The sequence below is a fragment of the Lissotriton helveticus genome, chromosome 5_1 (assembly GCF_964261635.1).
Source record: "Lissotriton helveticus chromosome 5_1, aLisHel1.1, whole genome shotgun sequence".
In the NCBI taxonomy this organism is placed as follows: Eukaryota; Metazoa; Chordata; class Amphibia; order Caudata; family Salamandridae; genus Lissotriton; species Lissotriton helveticus.
In genome coordinates, this window is record NC_136065.1 from 1,965,310,259 (window position 1) to 1,965,327,004 (window position 16,746).

Sequence of the window (16,746 nt, forward strand, 5' to 3'; positions counted from 1 at the left end):
ATGAGAGCAACTTCAGGATTGGCCACATCACAGTCTGGAAGCCTGTGCTTGCAAGAAGAGGAGCAGAAGAGCTTGACGCGGGCGACTGCAGGTACGTTTTTTTATTCTTTTTTTTATTTTGCCCACCCGCAACCCCTATGCCCCCACCCCCTGATCACGCTTCAAACGGGCTTCAGACATGCTCCTCTCTATGGTAATATGGGCTAGACGGAGTGTACCTGCTAAACACTCGTCCACAACAGCGGCTGCTACTGCACTTGCTGTGCAAATTTGCAAATTGCACATATTGACAACCAAAGAGATCTTTGTACGTTAGGTCCAATATTCCGTTTTGCACTCTTCCACACTCTGCCAGTTCCTTCTAGGACTCTGTTGGATTAGGCAGCTGTGCACCCGATGCATTCTGGGAGAGCAGGTGATGGTCTCATTGGTCAGGACTTCGTTAGTGTCGGGAAAGTGGAAGAAATTGATATTATCCAGGAAGCCTGCCAAGAAAAGTGTTTTTACGTCCTTCTGTATTTAGGCTGAAGTGTCCTTCACCTGTACAGGCAACTAAAGCAGAGGGAGGGGAGGGCCTGGCTACCTCCTTGATGTCAGCGCAAAACATCTGGCAGCCTCTGTGCATGCCAAGAAGGCCCCCAACAGAAGAAGTAAAGAAACAGATGACATTGGAAATTGGGCGTAAACATGAAATCCTGTTTGATTTACGACATTCAACGAATTCACGGTGTGCTGTCACGGAGACTTTCAAATGCACCTAGCTCTTAAAAACTTCAAGAGAGGTTCCTCTGGACTTAAGACTACTCTTAGCGCCCCCCTGCTTCCAGGCAGCATTATTCCGTAGGAAGGGATGAAGCCTACAATATCTATCCACGAGACCCTGGCGCAGAGTGCAAGTGAGGAGGACCACGCGTCAAGCGGACTTCAGACATGCTCCTCTCTATGGTACTTTGGGCTGGGGTGTATCTGCTAAACTCTCTCTGATGACCTGACCTGGATATTCTGTATGTGTGTACGTTCTTCATGGAGTTAAAAAGCGACGCAAGGACCCATTTTCTCTGCTGCCAAATCTTTTTCAGAAACCAAGGCCCTCCAGCCAATCTCATTCAACCCCGCATCGTGCAGAGCGCGCTCAGGCCCGCATCCCTTCATCTCGTGCCAGGGCAGGCGCCAACGCCACTTGGCACTACTGGCGGCCTTCTGGAGGAGGGACAAGGGTAGAGGAAAGTAATAGCAGCTGCAAAGTAAAGGGGGGTGGGGTGGTGTCTACTGGAACCATGACAGGCGCGACCGTTCCCCGAGGTGACAGCGATCAGGGATAACCTTAGGGCAGCGTCAGCACAGGCGTGCCAGGGCAGGGAACTGCATTCCCTCCATTCAGAGGACCATAGAGCTCCTGTACCTTGTCTGCGGCGTGGGACTGCAGGGGAAGGATGGACAGATAAGGGTCACTGGACACCAAGTCACCAAGTCTGCCATCTCGGATTTGATTTGCCAACAAAAATGCCTTCTTATCAACATCCTCATCATCGTTAGTCGTATTACGTTTCTCCTGTTCCCGTCCTCTACGTTCTATTCCAGGTTGCAGCTGAGGGCGCAAATTCCATGTCTTGGACTTAAATTTAAGAATGTCCTCCCGATCGACATAAGACAGACGCCCAACCTTTCTTTTCTGCTAACCTTTTGTTTCTTGTCATTTGTCTGTGAGGGCCACCTTCTGGGGTACTTTTCCTAGGGTCATGATGGCCTCGTGCGAACAGCTCCGCTTTAGAAATTATTAACCCCTTCAGTGCGCATGACAAAGCCAGCTCGTCATGGGCGTTACCTGCGCTACGCGCATGACGAGCTGGCTTTGTCACGTAATGCGGGTTTTAAAAAAATTCAGCGCGCAGCGGGAAAACCCGCTAGCGCGCATGCGGTTAAACTCATTTTCCTTCAATGTGACAGGCCTATCAGTAGTGGGGGGGGGGCTGAGGGGGGAGGAGTCCAGAAGTAACCAGTACGGACCTTTAATAACGTTTTTGTCCCCTCCCCTTACCTCACCTTATCTTGACGACATAACTACCTGCCTTTTCACCCGCATGTTGTTTCCCTGATTCATGTGAACAATACAAAATTTGCTAGCCCCCACGGTAATAATTAGATAAGAATTTTTTAGAAACGCACAAACAAAGAGTTTCTTCTGCTCGTGCAGGTATTTTATTTAAACCTGTTTCAATTTTTGATCAAATTTGTTTTTTTCATGGAAGAGAAAGGTACTTATTACCTACATATAATACATATTTACAACAATTAACCAACAAACATATATACATTTATAAACACTTATTGTGTAATCTTCTTTTACACAAGGTACGTCTTCACAAATATTAATTCTTTGTGATATATTCCTCGTTTTATGATTACCAAAGAATGAAAAACAAGAAAAAGCAACCCAATCATAACAAGGGGGAGATCGAAAACAATAAATGATATGATCAGAAATAAATTCCTGTTCCCTTTGTTTAGATGCCGACGCGTTTCGAATCTGAAGATTAATAACAGATTCTCTTCAGTGCGCTTTCATTGAGGGTAATCTAAATGAAAATGTGAAAGAAGATCATTCAGTAACTCGTTCTACATACTTCTACCTCCCTTTGCAAATGCCTGGTGTCACACTGCCTGTTACCTCAATTTGTGGACAACGCGGTCCCGTGGGTCCCGTGTCTGTGACGAAGCTTATGACTCCTAGGGTCCTTTTGCTGCAACTGTGGACCTAATACACGAATGAGGGATATTTACTATTTACATTTCTAGCCATTCGAAAAGACAGTCTGTGAGACAAACTGAAAAGCTCAAAGTTCATACCTCTGGCGGTGTTTGGAACGTGGAAATATCTTTTTTTCTCTTTCAAATTCCTGTTTTTGTTGGAGACACCCTCCGTGCTCACACAAGGTTTTAAAAACTCCTAAAATATGTGAAGAATGACACTTATGAGGGTCTATTTTTGCTTTTACTTTTTGCTGTCCATTCACGCTTGATTTTACACAGGAACCCGACATACCTGCGCTGTTTTCTTTTCTTGCACTGAAAGATGTTTCGCTCGGGTCTCGTGAAAGTCAGCTCTGTTTATGTCACCGGTTGCTGCTGTGATCCAGCATGCTGCACGATGCCCTCGGCTGCGTATTAATTCGCTCTGAAAGGTCTGCAATGAAATATTGCGGTGTGGGTTACGGGACTGCAAAATCTATTTAGGAAAATCTATTTAGAAAAAGGGGGGCAAGCGGAGCGGTGTTTTCCCCTTCCTTCCTCGCTCACCTTCTGCTCCGTATGGATTCTTCACGTTTGTCAACCATCCACCAATACCAAGACCGCGGATTGGCTACTCTGCTATATTAAGGTACCGCTAAGCATTATGGTCCCTGTAGTTTGAAAATCTTTTATTGGGAACCAAGTGCTTACAGCCTCGCAATCTCTGACAGCGAGTTCAAGCCTGTTTGCGCACTGTTAAATTTTAAAATCAAATAGGCCTCCTTTTTGAGCAGCACTTGTTCGATATTTATTCCTGGTTTCATTTGATTCATACTGTACAGCACAGTCCACTGAAAGTTATTATCCACATGATGATTCTCAATGAAGTGCTGAACCAGTGGTGCCGTCTGGATTTTATTTTTGAGCCTTGAGCGATGTTGTGTCATGCGTGCATTTACTTGTTGGGTCGTTTTCCCTACGTATACTTTTGGGCAGGGGCAAATAATGGCATATACTACATTCTTTGTCCTGCAATTTGTGAAGGCAGTATGTGGCCAACTCACGTTCGCATGGTGAAAAGTATTACCTTCGATGGTAGAGTCACACGCCACACAATTTCCACACCTATGGTGTCCTTCGATTGGTTTTAAGCCCCATTTTGACAACAGATCGCTTTTTGGTTTGTTTATCCTTATGTCCGCACGGACAATCTGTTGTCCAATGCTCTGGTTTTTCCTATACGCAAAAATCGGGCGTGGAAAGGGTACTTCAAGATTCTCTAGGAGGTGCCAATGTTTAAGCAGGTAATACTTTTCACCATGCGAACGTGAGTTGGCCACATACTGCCTTCACAAATTGCAGGACAAAGAATGTAGTATATGCCATTATTTGCCCCTGCCCAAAAGTATACGTAGGGAAAACGACCCAACAAGTAAATGCACGCATGACACAACATCGCTCAAGGCTCAAAAATAAAATCCAGACGGCACCACTGGTTCAGCACTTCATTGAGAATCATCATGTGGATAATAACTTTCAGTGGACTGTGCTGTACAGTATGAATCAAATGAAACCAGGAATAAATATCGAACAAGTGCTGCTCAAAAAGGAGGCCTATTTGATTTTAAAATTTAACAGTGCGCAAACAGGCTTGAACTCGCTGTCAGAGATTGCGAGGCTGTAAGCACTTGGTTCCCAATAAAAGATTTTCAAACTACAGGGACCATAATGCTTAGCGGTACCTTAATATAGCAGAGTAGCCAATCCGCGGTCTTGGTATTGGTGGATGGTTGACAAACGTGAAGAATCCATACGGAGCAGAAGGTGAGCGAGGAAGGAAGGGGAAAACACCGCTCCGCTTGCCCCCCTTTTTCTAAATAGATTTTCCTAAATAGATTTTGCAGTCCCGTAACCCACACCGCAATATTTCATTGCAGACCTTTCAGAGCGAATTAATACGCAGCCGAGGGCATCGTGCAGCATGCTGGATCACAGCAGCAACCGGTGACATAAACAGAGCTGACTTTCACGAGACCCGAGCGAAACATCTTTCAGTGCAAGAAAAGAAAACAGCGCAGGTATGTCGGGTTCCTGTGTAAAATCAAGCGTGAATGGACAGCAAAAAGTAAAAGCAAAAATAGACCCTCATAAGTGTCATTCTTCACATATTTTAGGAGTTTTTAAAACCTTGTGTGAGCACGGAGGGTGTCTCCAACAAAAACAGGAATTTGAAAGAGAAAAAAAGATATTTCCACGTTCCAAACACCGCCAGAGGTATGAACTTTGAGCTTTTCAGTTTGTCTCACAGACTGTCTTTTCGAATGGCTAGAAATGTAAATAGTAAATATCCCTCATTCGTGTATTAGGTCCACAGTTGCAGCAAAAGGACCCTAGGAGTCATAAGCTTCGTCACAGACACGGGACCCACGGGACCGCGTTGTCCACAAATTGAGGTAACAGGCAGTGTGACACCAGGCATTTGCAAAGGGAGGTAGAAGTATGTAGAACGAGTTACTGAATGATCTTCTTTCACATTTTCATTTAGATTACCCTCAATGAAAGCGCCCTGAAGAGAATCTGTTATTAATCTTCAGATTCGAAACGCGTCGGCATCTAAACAAAGGGAACAGGAATTTATTTCTGATCATATCATTTATTGTTTTCGATCTCCCCCTTGTTATGATTGGGTTGCTTTTTCTTGTTTTTCATTCTTTGGTAATCATAAAACGAGGAATATATCACAAAGAATTAATATTTGTGAAGACGTACCTTGTGTAAAAGAAGATTACACAATAAGTGTTTATAAATGTATATATGTTTGTTGGTTAATTGTTGTAAATATGTATTATATGTAGGTAATAAGTACCTTTCTCTTCCATGAAAAAAACAAATTTGATCAAAAATTGAAACAGGTTTAAATAAAATACCTGCACGAGCAGAAGAAACTCTTTGTTTGTGCGTTTCTAAAAAATTCTTATCTAATTATTACCGTGGGGGCTAGCAAATTTTGTATTGTTCACATTTAATTGGTCCAGCTTCCCCTGCATCCCAGGACCACACTCCCCCTTTTTTCACAAAAAGTTTCCCTGATTCAGACAGCACGACGGGGGTTGCTCTTTCTTTAGGTAAATGCATTTCTTCCTGTTGGTTTTGCACTTTATGTAGTTTTTGGGATGTATGTTGTAAGACTACAGGTTTGTCCTGCACTCCCTCCACAAGCCAGCTACCTTCTTGTGTTCTGTCAGTGAGTCTGGCCATGCGGACCGACCCTCCATTATGGTGTTAATCAGAGCACGTGTTTTGGAGCTTTTCTGTTAGGGTATTACCAGGTGGGAGTTGTCTTTCCATTACCAGGCAGGAGTAGTCTACGTGCTACCAATGAGAGTTATTTGTGCATTACCAGTTGGGAGTTGTTTGTGCTTTACCAGTTGGCAGTTCACCCGCCAGCTCCGCTCCGCCGACCTCGCCCTCGCTACAGTCCCCCGCTTCCGAAGAGCGACCTCAGGGGGCAGATCGTTCTCCCACCTCGCCGCCAAGACCTGGAACACCCTCCCCATCCACCTACGGCAGACCCAAGACATGCGGACCTTCAGAAAACTCCTCAAGACCTGGCTTTTCGAGCAGTAGCAGCATTCCCCACCCCAGCGCCTTGAGACCCTCGCGGGTGAGTAGTGCGCTTTACAAATGATATGATTGATTGATTGATTGATTTGTGCTTTACCAGTTGGGAGTTGTTTGTGCTTTACCAGTTGGGAGTTGTTTGTGCTTTACCAGTTGGGAGTTGTCTGTGAGTTACCAGGTTGGGCTTGTCTATGGATTACCAGATGAAATTTGTCTGTTATCACGTGGGAGCTGTGTGCTCTTTACCCAGTGGGACTTGTTTGTGCCTCATCACGTATAAGTTGTCTATGCCTTACCAGGTAGGAGTTGTGTTATCAAATAGGGTGTCATGTGCGTTGCTAGATGCAGTACTTAATTTGTAAAACAATAAGTGCCAGGGCCCTCGTCAGGCATTGCTGTAAGTGTCTACTCCGTTCACCATTCCCAGAGATGTACTCCTGCCACAGCCAAGACCCCGCCGCCGATGTACTCTCCCATTCCACACTCTTTGACCGAGGCCTGGATGGGTGGGTGGATGTGGCCATCGTGCTCTTCACAGCCTTCGGGTTGTTCTGGAAGGTCCGAGCTTTGTTGGAAGTCAGCTCTTCTTCAAGCCAACAAGCAGGTGGGGGGGGGGGTAAGGCTACGCAGTCCTGTAGGTGCTGCGCGGCCTGCTGGCACGTGAGGGATGATGCCACTTCTGACACCTGTGATCGCAGCTACATCCGTTCCCATCATTGCCATCACTGGGAGGGATGCGCGGCTCCTGCGGAACCTGTGCGTAAAGATAACTCGTTGTTTAGGGTTAACGAAGGGGATGACCAGAGCCTTGCGGTACAGTTAATACGAGAGCAGGAGTGGCCCGGTAATTACAAGAAGAATTGCAGTAAGGTTACAGCAATATGATAATTATTATCGTACTACCACTATTACTACCACACCTACTATTACTACCACTGCTACTACTACCACTCGGCCTTCGGGGTGGGACCCCGATGATGAAGCATGTCACCAACTAGGTTGGTGAGTGAGGGGTCTTCAAAAAGGACATGCTATGTCCTATGTTAAAGGTTGGGCACAAGTGCTTGATTAAGCCTTAAGCTTCAGGCGCAGAGACTTTCTCTGTCTCACCTTTAGGGGGCACTCCTCCTTTTGTTTTGTTATTATACTACTACCACTACCTCTACTACTACTTCTACTACTACTACTACCACTACCTCTTCTACTACCACCACTACTACCACCACTACTTCTAATACTATTACTGCCACTACTACTATTACTACCTCTGCTACTACCTCTCCTACTACTACCACTACCTCTACTAATACCACCACTACTACTATTACTACCACTACTACTATTACCACAGTTGCTACTACTTCTACTACTGCTACCACTACCTCTATTACTACCACTACTACTTCTATTACTATTACTACCACTACTACTATTACTGCCACTGCTACTACTTCTACTACTAACACTGCCTCTACTACTACCACCACTACCACTACTACTACTATTACTACCACTACTACTATTACTACCACAACTACTACTTCTACTACATCCACTACCACTACTTTTACTACTACCACTACTACTATTACTACCACTACTACTACTTCTACGACTATTACTACCACAACTACTACTTCTAGTACTACCACTACTTCTACTTCTACCACTACTACTATTACTGCCACTACTACTACTAATACCATTCTGCTGCTGCTTCTACTACTACTACTACCACCACTACTACTATTACTACCACAACTACTACTTCTACTAGATCCACAACCACTACTTCTACTACTACCACTACTACTATTACTACTACTTCTACTACTATTACTGCCACAACTAGTACTACCACTACTTCTACTACCATTACTACTATTACTGCCACTACTACTACTAATACCATTACTGCTGCTGCTTCTACTACTACTGCTACCAGCACTACTACTATTACTACCACTACTACTATTACTACCACTACTACTTTTCCACTGCTACTATTACTACCACTGCTACTATTACTACCACTACTACTATTACTACCACTACTACTTCTTTCACTGCTACTAATTCTACTAGTTCTACTAATGGTACTACTATTTCTACTACTACTAATACTACTATTACTACCTATACTACTACTTATGATAAGAATAAGAAAGATAATTGTGAGTTTAGGAACAAAAGTGTTTATGACTTTCTTCTAAAATAATATCATTAATAATAATATTAATATTAATAATAATAATAATAACAATGATGATGAAAATTATTATTATTGGTAATAACATCAGTAATAATAGTAGTATTACTATTGGTGATAATAATACTCCTGCTCTGGCTCTCGCTCTGCATGGGTGTCACCGTTACGGTGGCCTCTGTGGGGCGCCGCTCTCCACCCCGGGTTCAGGGTCCTCTGTGATACAGGATCATAGGTTGATGCAGATGTCCTCGTGAGTGAATGAACAGAAGAGTGCATTGGTTCCTTCTCAAACCGCTCCATCTTATTTTACTGCCTGACAGACTCCCAATGCCGGGCCCCCCACAGTGTGAGGACAGCACAGAGCTGCCCTCCTCCAGGCTTCATACGCCTCCACGGGTCCGTCCCCTAGGGCTCTACTGACCGGGGCAGCGGGAGTCCCATGGGAGCCAGGGAGGGTGTGTGCAGCAGTGCAGGACTTCACTGCTGCAGACTGAGTGAACCGATCCTTCAAAACCGGAATGTGCAGGAGTGTGGGACTTCACTGCTGCAGACTGAGTGAACCGATCCTTCAAATCCGGAATGTGCAGTGGGTACGGGACTTCACTGCTGCAGACTCAGTGAACCGATCCTTCAAAACCGGAATGTGCAGCAGTGCGGGACTTTACTGCTGCAGACTCAGTGAACCGATCCTTCAAAACCGGAATGTGCAGAAGTGCGGGACTTCACTCCTGCAGACTGAGTGAACCGATCCTTCAAAACCAGAATGTGCAGAAGTGCGGGACTTCATTCCTGCATACTGAGTGAACCGATCCTTCAAAACCGGAATGTGCAGCAGTGCGGGACTTCACTGCTGCAGACTGAGTGAACCGATCCTTCAAAACCAGAATGTGCAGGAGTACGGGACTTCACTGCTGCAGACTCAGTGAACCGATCCTTCAAAACCGGAATGTGCAGAAGTGCGGGACTTCACTCCTGCAGACTGAGTGAACCGATCCTTCAAAACCAGAATGTGCAGGAGTGTGGGACTTCACTGCTGCAGACTGAGTGAACCGATCCTTCAAATCCGGAATGTGCAGTGGGTACGGGACTTCACTGCTGCAGACTCAGTGAACCGATCCTTCAAAACCGGAATGTGCAGCAGTGCGGGACTTCACTGCTGCAGACTCAGTGAACCGATCCTTCAAAACCGGAATGTGCAGAAGTGCGGGACTTCACTCCTGCAGACTGAGTGAACCGATCCTTCAAAACCAGAATGTGCAGAAGTGCGGGACTTCATTCCTGCATACTGAGTGAACCGATCCTTCAAAACCGGAATGTGCAGCAGTGCGGGACTTCACTGCTGCAGACTGAGTGAACCGATCCTTCAAAACCAGAATGTGCAGGAGTACGGGACTTCACTGCTGCAGACTCAGTGAACCGATCCTTCAAAACCGGAATGTGCAGCAGTGCGGGACTTCACTGCTGCAGACTCAGTGAACCGATCCTTCAAAACCGGAATGTGCAGAAGTGCGGTACTTCACTCCTGCAGACTGAGTGAACCGATCCTTCAAAACCGGAATGTGCAGGAGTGTGGGACTTCACTGCTGCAGACTGAGTGAACCGATCCTTCAAATCCGGAATGTGCAGTGGGTACGGGACTTCACTGCTGCAGACTCAGTGAACCGATCCTTCAAAACCGGAATGTGCAGCAGTGCGGGACTTCACTGCTGCAGACTCAGTGAACCGATCCTTCAAAACCGGAATGTGCAGAAGTGCGGGACTTCACTCCTGCAGACTGAGTGAACCGATCCTTCAAAACCAGAATGTGCAGAAGTGCGGGACTTCATTCCTGCATACTGAGTGAACCGATCCTTCAAAACCGGAATGTGCAGCAGTGCGGGACTTCACTGCTGCAGACTGAGTGAACCGATCCTTCAAAACCAGAATGTGCAGGAGTACGGGACTTCACTGCTGCAGACTCAGTGAACCGATCCTTCAAAACCGGAATGTGCAGCAGTGCGGGACTTCACTGCTGCAGACTCAGTGAACCGATCCTTCAAAACCGGAATGTGCAGAAGTGCGGTACTTCACTCCTGCAGACTGAGTGAACCGATCCTTCAAAACCGGAATGTGCAGCAGTGCGGGACTTCACTGTTGCAGACTCAGTGAACACAGATCCTTCAAACCCGGAATGTGCAGGAGTGAGGTGCAGGAGTGAGGGACTTCACTCCTGCAGACTCAGTGAGCCGGTCCTTCAAAACCGGAATGTGCAGCAGTGCGGGACTTCACTCCTGCAGACGGAGTGAACCTATCCTTCAAATCCGGAATGTGCAGAAGTGCGGGACTTCACTCCTGCAGACTGAGTGAACTGATCCTTCAAAACCGGAATGTGCAGAAGTGCGGGACTTCACTCCTGCAGACTGAGTGAACCGATCCTTCAAATACGGAATGTGCAGAAGTGCGGGACTTCACTCCTGCAGACTGAGTGAACTGATCCTTCAAAACCGGAATGTGCAGCAGTGCGGGACTTCACTGCTGCAGACTCAGTGAACACAGATCCTTCAAAACCGGAATGTGCAGGAGTGAGGGACTTCACTCCTACAGACTCAGTGAACCGGTCCTTCAAAACCGGAATGTGCAGTAGTGCGGGACTTCACTGCTGCAGACTCAGTAAACACAGATCCTTCAAAACCGGAATGTGAAGGAGTGAGGGACTTCACTCCTGCAGACTCAGTGAACCGGTCCTTCAAAACCGGAATGTGCAGCAGTGCGGGACTTCACTCCTGCAGACGGAGTGAACCTATCCTTCAAATCTGGAATGTGCAGAAGTGCGGGACTTCACTCCTGCAGACTGAGTGAACCGATCCTTCAAAACCGGAATGTGCAGCAGTGCGGGACTTCACTGCTGCAGACTCAGTGAACACAGATCCTTCAAAACCGGAATGTGCAGGAGTGAGGGACTTCACTCCTGCACACTGAGTGAACCGATCCTTCAAAACCGGAATGTGCAGGAGTGTAGGACTTCACTCTTGCAGACTGAGTGAACCGATCCTTCAAAACCGGAATGTGCAGCAGTGCTGGACTTCACTCCTGCAGACTCAGTGAACCGATCCTTAAAACCGGAATGTGCAGCAGGACGGGACTTCACTCCTGCAGACTGGGTGAAACGATCCTTCAAAACCGGAATGTGAAGCAGTGCGGGACTTCACTCCTGCAGACGGAGTGAACCTATCCTTCAAAACGGGAATGTGCAGGAGTGTGGGACTTCACTCCTGCAGACTGAGTGAACCGATAAGTCAAAACCAGAATGTGCAGAAGTGCGGGACTTCACTCCTGCAGACTGAGTGAACTGATCCTTCAAAACCGGAATGTGCAGCAGTGCGGGACTTCCCTGCTGCAGACTCAGTGAACACAGATCCTTCAAAACCGGAATGTGCAGGAGTGAGGGACTTCACTCCTACAGACTCAGTGAACCGGTCCTTCAAAACCGGAATGTGCAGCAGTGCGGGACTTCACTGCTGCAGACTCAGTGAACACAGATCCTTCAAAACCGGAATGTGCAGGAGTGAGGGACTTCACTCCTGCACACTGAGTGAACCGATCCTTCAAAACCGGAATGTGCAGGAGTGTAGGACTTCACTCTTGCAGACTGAGTGAACCGATCCTTCAAAACCGGAATGTGCAGCAGTGCTGGACTTCACTCCTGCAGACTCAGTGAACCGATCCTTAAAACCGGAATGTGCAGCAGGACGGGACTTCACTCCTGCAGACTGGGTGAAACGATTCTTCAAAACCGGAATGTGAAGCAGTGCGGGACTTCACTCCTGCAGACGGAGTAAACCTATCCTTCAAAACCGGAATGCGCAGGAGTGCGGGACTTCATTCCTGCAGACTGAGTGAACCGATCCTTCAAAACCGGAATGTGCAGCAGTGCGGGACTTCACTGCTGCAGACTCAGTGAACCGGTCCTTCAAAATGTGCAGGAGTGTGGGACTGCACTCATGCAGACTGTATGAAGCTATCCTTAAAAATGGAATGTGATGGAGCGTAGAACTTCACTACTGCAGACTTAGTGAAGCTTTTCTTTAAAACTAGAAGTGGTCCCCCAGAGACCAAGCAGAAAAAATAGAAAAAAATCTCAGAATCTGAAGACATTGAACAGCTATAAATGGCGCTGGCCCTTCCCACCCACTCTCCGTTTTAGGATTGATGCAGCGCTTATAGGAAGCCGATGAGGTGCGTCATCTGATTCCATCCAGTCCCCAGCAGCCCTCAAGGCAGCCGGGGTGCTGCGTCACCAGATCTGGGGAGGTGTAGCCGCCTCCAGGCGCTATGAGGCGCCTACCACTACCAGATTCACCGCTTTCACGCAGTTCAGCCGACTGCCCCCGTCTACCCACATCCACCAGACAAGCCTTAAAGCGACCAGCAGCCGCCCCTACATCACCCCTCAATCTGAGAGGGTTCGAATGTTGGGTACATCTGAACGTCATCCCTGGTCCAGACTGCAGGACGCTGAGCATAATCTTTGAAGGTACTGGGGAGCCAGTGTGAATTATTGGGGATCCCACCTCGCCACGTCACAAGATGCGAAACAGAAGGATGAGTAAACCTCTGTTCGGAAGCAGCCAAGCCTATAGGACCAATGCAATGCAATGCAGGGCTCTTAACCCATGTCACTTCCGGGCACTTCTTCAGGGCGTCCTTGTCGATGGGGTCAACGTCACAGAACGGTACATTTACGCACAATGACTCTTGATGGAAATCATTTACACAGACATTTGACATCTGAACTCTGTCCTGGTTCTACCTATCCTTGACCCCCATGGTACATCCCCACGTCAACTAGAGCCCCTCCCTTTATCACGCGCGTATTCCCCCGTGGGGGTCTCTCTGCGCTCTTGACAGACAGTTATTGTTACCCAGTCCCGCGGCGCTCGGTTCCGCCCGTCTTAAATACCGCCAGGCCGGGCAGCAGCTGCCTGCGGATCCGCGGTGAGCAGGCGGCACTAGGCAGGCGCCTTGGCAGGTGCGAGATCCGACCAGGCTCCCAGTCCCTGAAGTTTCTGACTACCAGCGCGGGTCATGACTCAGTGAGACGCACGCAGCGCTATAATTACCGCCAGTAATCAGCCGTAGATCAGAGAGGGGCCTCACCGGCACTTTCCCTGTCATTACGCGCAGGCCTAACGCGCAATTACCCTGTCAGCGCCCCCTCACTTTCCGGGAATAGCCGGAAAGGCCACCAACTCACCACGGAAGTCTCAGCAGGCAGAGCCCCGGCTGCACGAGGGGGAGGGGGGCACTGCCGCCTCGGGCCCCCGCCTGCTTATCGCCGGAATGTGCCTGGAATAGCAGGCTTCTGGGGGAGGTATTTTGAGAGCGCTACGCACAGTCATGGAGTGGGAGATCTGAGTGTCAGCGGTGGGTATCTTGTACAGAAAAGGGGGTGGGGGGCATGCCCCGTAGCAAAAGAGGACATTCTACAATTTAATAGTGCGTGTTCTTCAAAGTAGCAGACGGGGAGCTGAGGACCGGGTCACGTTGCTGCCTTTCCTGACCTCAGAATCCATATACACAAGTGGTACTTAGTGAACACACCTTACTAGCTGAACATAACATGACTATTCCAATAGGACCCAGTCAGGGCAGCCCCCCGCCCAAGGTGCTGCATATCTTCCTAGGTGGCATGCCTCATCATCCGTGGCGAGGAGGCTGGTGAGGTGGGGGGGAATGTATAAATACATTTAAAAAAAAAAGAATTACACTTCCCTTCAATCCTGGCGCGACGTCCTCTTCTCTCGGGCCCAGGCAGGGAGGCTCAAACGCAGGACCAGGAAACTGCAGTAACCAATCCTGGTGTCGCTTTCATGCTGCGTAAAAGAAGCTCCAGGATTGGAGGGAGCAGCCTCTCACACTCTCAACCAATATACAGCTGGGTTAGAGAGGTTTAAACTGCGCATGTCTGGCTGGCCGCCGCATGACGGCCGGGCAAAGAAACATGCGCACTTTAAACTTAAAGTGCCCTGCTCATCACTGTTTTCTGCTGCTGCCTGACTGGCGTGAGCAGAAATCAGAAAGCCCCAACTCTCTCTCCTGATGCTCTGTTCGGGATGGGGTATCGAAAAATAAAGTGGTAATAAATGAACTTTATTACCATTTCATTTTTCCATATCTGGGGGTAATTTGGTTAGTGGGGCGATGCTCCTCCGCCTTAATGGAGGAGCCACCCCTTCATAACATAAGGCAGGGGTGATCGCTATGCAGAGTCATGCAGGGTATATTTCCTTCCATACCCTTCCAGCTGTTGAGTGTGGACATGCGGAAGGACTGACTTCGGTGTGCTTTTCCCTCTGTACCCTTTCCTCTTCTGCCTGGCAATGTCCTACCTACTTGTGTAACGCTGTCTTCCTGAGGTGTTTAATATTTTGGCCAAAGATGATGGGCTTAGCAGATGGCATGAACTTGGCATAACTTCCCAATTAAGTCACACAGCAGATGAACATTGCCAGATAACACCAACAGCTTATGAAATCCAGTACTAAAATAAGTAACAAGTTCATTAACTGGCAGATGTGTCTACTGGAATATCAAGCAGGTCTGATGCAGCAGGCCACCATTTCATTGGCTAATAGGAGGCATGTGCGCCGTCACATAGTTAGAGCATGGTATATTGGACCAGGCCCCCCCTCGAGGCCCGAATGCCCATGTTCTGACTTCGTTTATGTCATGTACACAGATCAGTCAAGTGTTCTCAGTTCCATGTATGAGTGGCCAGTTCAGTTGTTTTTGCTATGCATTCTGGTTCTTGTAGTCCTGCTCACCCCATTATAGAATCCAAATAACATATTTGGACTGGATCACACGCTTATGTTTGAAATGGGAAACATTAAAACTCTAGCTGGACATCGATGTATTATTATTGTGTGTTTTGCCGAGTCCTGGGTCTCTTCCCACCACACCCCCCTGAGTAGGTTTCAACTGTTCTGCTTGAGTTTAAGGTGCTAATTTGGTGCTAAACTTTGGGTTTAATTGGAAGGCCACACCAGAGGTTAAAAAAAAACAATAGACACAAGTGGAATCCAGTGACCACTGATTGCCCTCTGACCCCTCACACCAGTTCCCACAGGAACAATATTCTACTTAGCATCAAAGCGGCTCCTTCCCTCCAGCAGTTCAAGAAGAAACTGCAATCACACCTCTTCACAATAAAAGTACCTGTTGTAAACCATTGTATTGTACCTGGGCTCCTACTCTTGGTCGGTTCTCTGTTGCTGCCTAGATAACTCTGCACTATACAATTGCCATAACATACAAACATACTTTTCAGAACAGTATTTCTGGCCCATTTTTGCTTCTATTTGGTCTTTTGTGCAATACCCTTGTTATTGTAGCCTTATAGCCCACCTCCAAGGGCTATACCGGTTGTGAAAGGCCTTGAGCCCGTGTTGCAGCGAGGTTCTATAACGAGCAAGAGGACCTTTAACAACTGGTATAGCTCGAGGCAGGAGGGCTATAAGGCGATCAGAACATTCCAACCATTCAGGGTGGAATGTTCTGAATTAAAAAGGGAGAAACAAAGACAACACTGGAAGTTGGAGCGGAAGGCTTATACCAGCCATTATAAGCCCAGAGTCACGCAATTGTCTTCAATGGAGCGCTCAACATTCCAATGTTCTAATCTTCCTAACACCATAACATCTACTTCTTCCAGGTTAAAGTGCTTCACTGACTTATCCTTGCTTGCTGGACAGCACGGAATGCCTAAACACTTTCAGGTTACAGTGTTTCCCAGTGTTGTGTATTGTACCTCTGGTACTTTGCTATTGTTGTTTAGCTGCAGTACCTGGGGTTGTTGGCAGAAGGAATTCTATTTTGCAGCTAATGGGTGTTCTTCGTCTTCAAGTTAGGTCGAGTGATGTGCTTTATGTTTGATGAGTGCTTTGCTATCTTGTTTGAAGTGCTTGTGTTTTTGATGCTTCCTCGGTTGTCCATTGCAATGTGTGAATCAAGGAGTTATTGTTTATTTCTGTGCAACTGTACATATGTGGGTTGTGTCAGTTCCGTGTGTGAGTTTATTGTTGCATGGGCCTGTGAGACCAATGTTCTATGTTTAGCACGTTGTATCCATATCATTTCAGGGATGTCAGTCACACTGCATGGCACAAAGCATTGTAAAGCCTTTTCTTCCTATATGGATGGCTTAT

The 16,746-nt window shown here is 47.3% G+C and overlaps 1 protein-coding gene across 1 annotated transcript in view; it reads right to left on the reverse strand.

Annotated features, from left to right (window-relative positions):
• The window catches only part of STAC2 (SH3 and cysteine rich domain 2), a 296,870-nt gene that overhangs the window by 238,702 nt on the left and 41,422 nt on the right, over window positions 1–16,746 (reverse strand). The gene's annotated exons all lie outside the window — the stretch shown is intronic.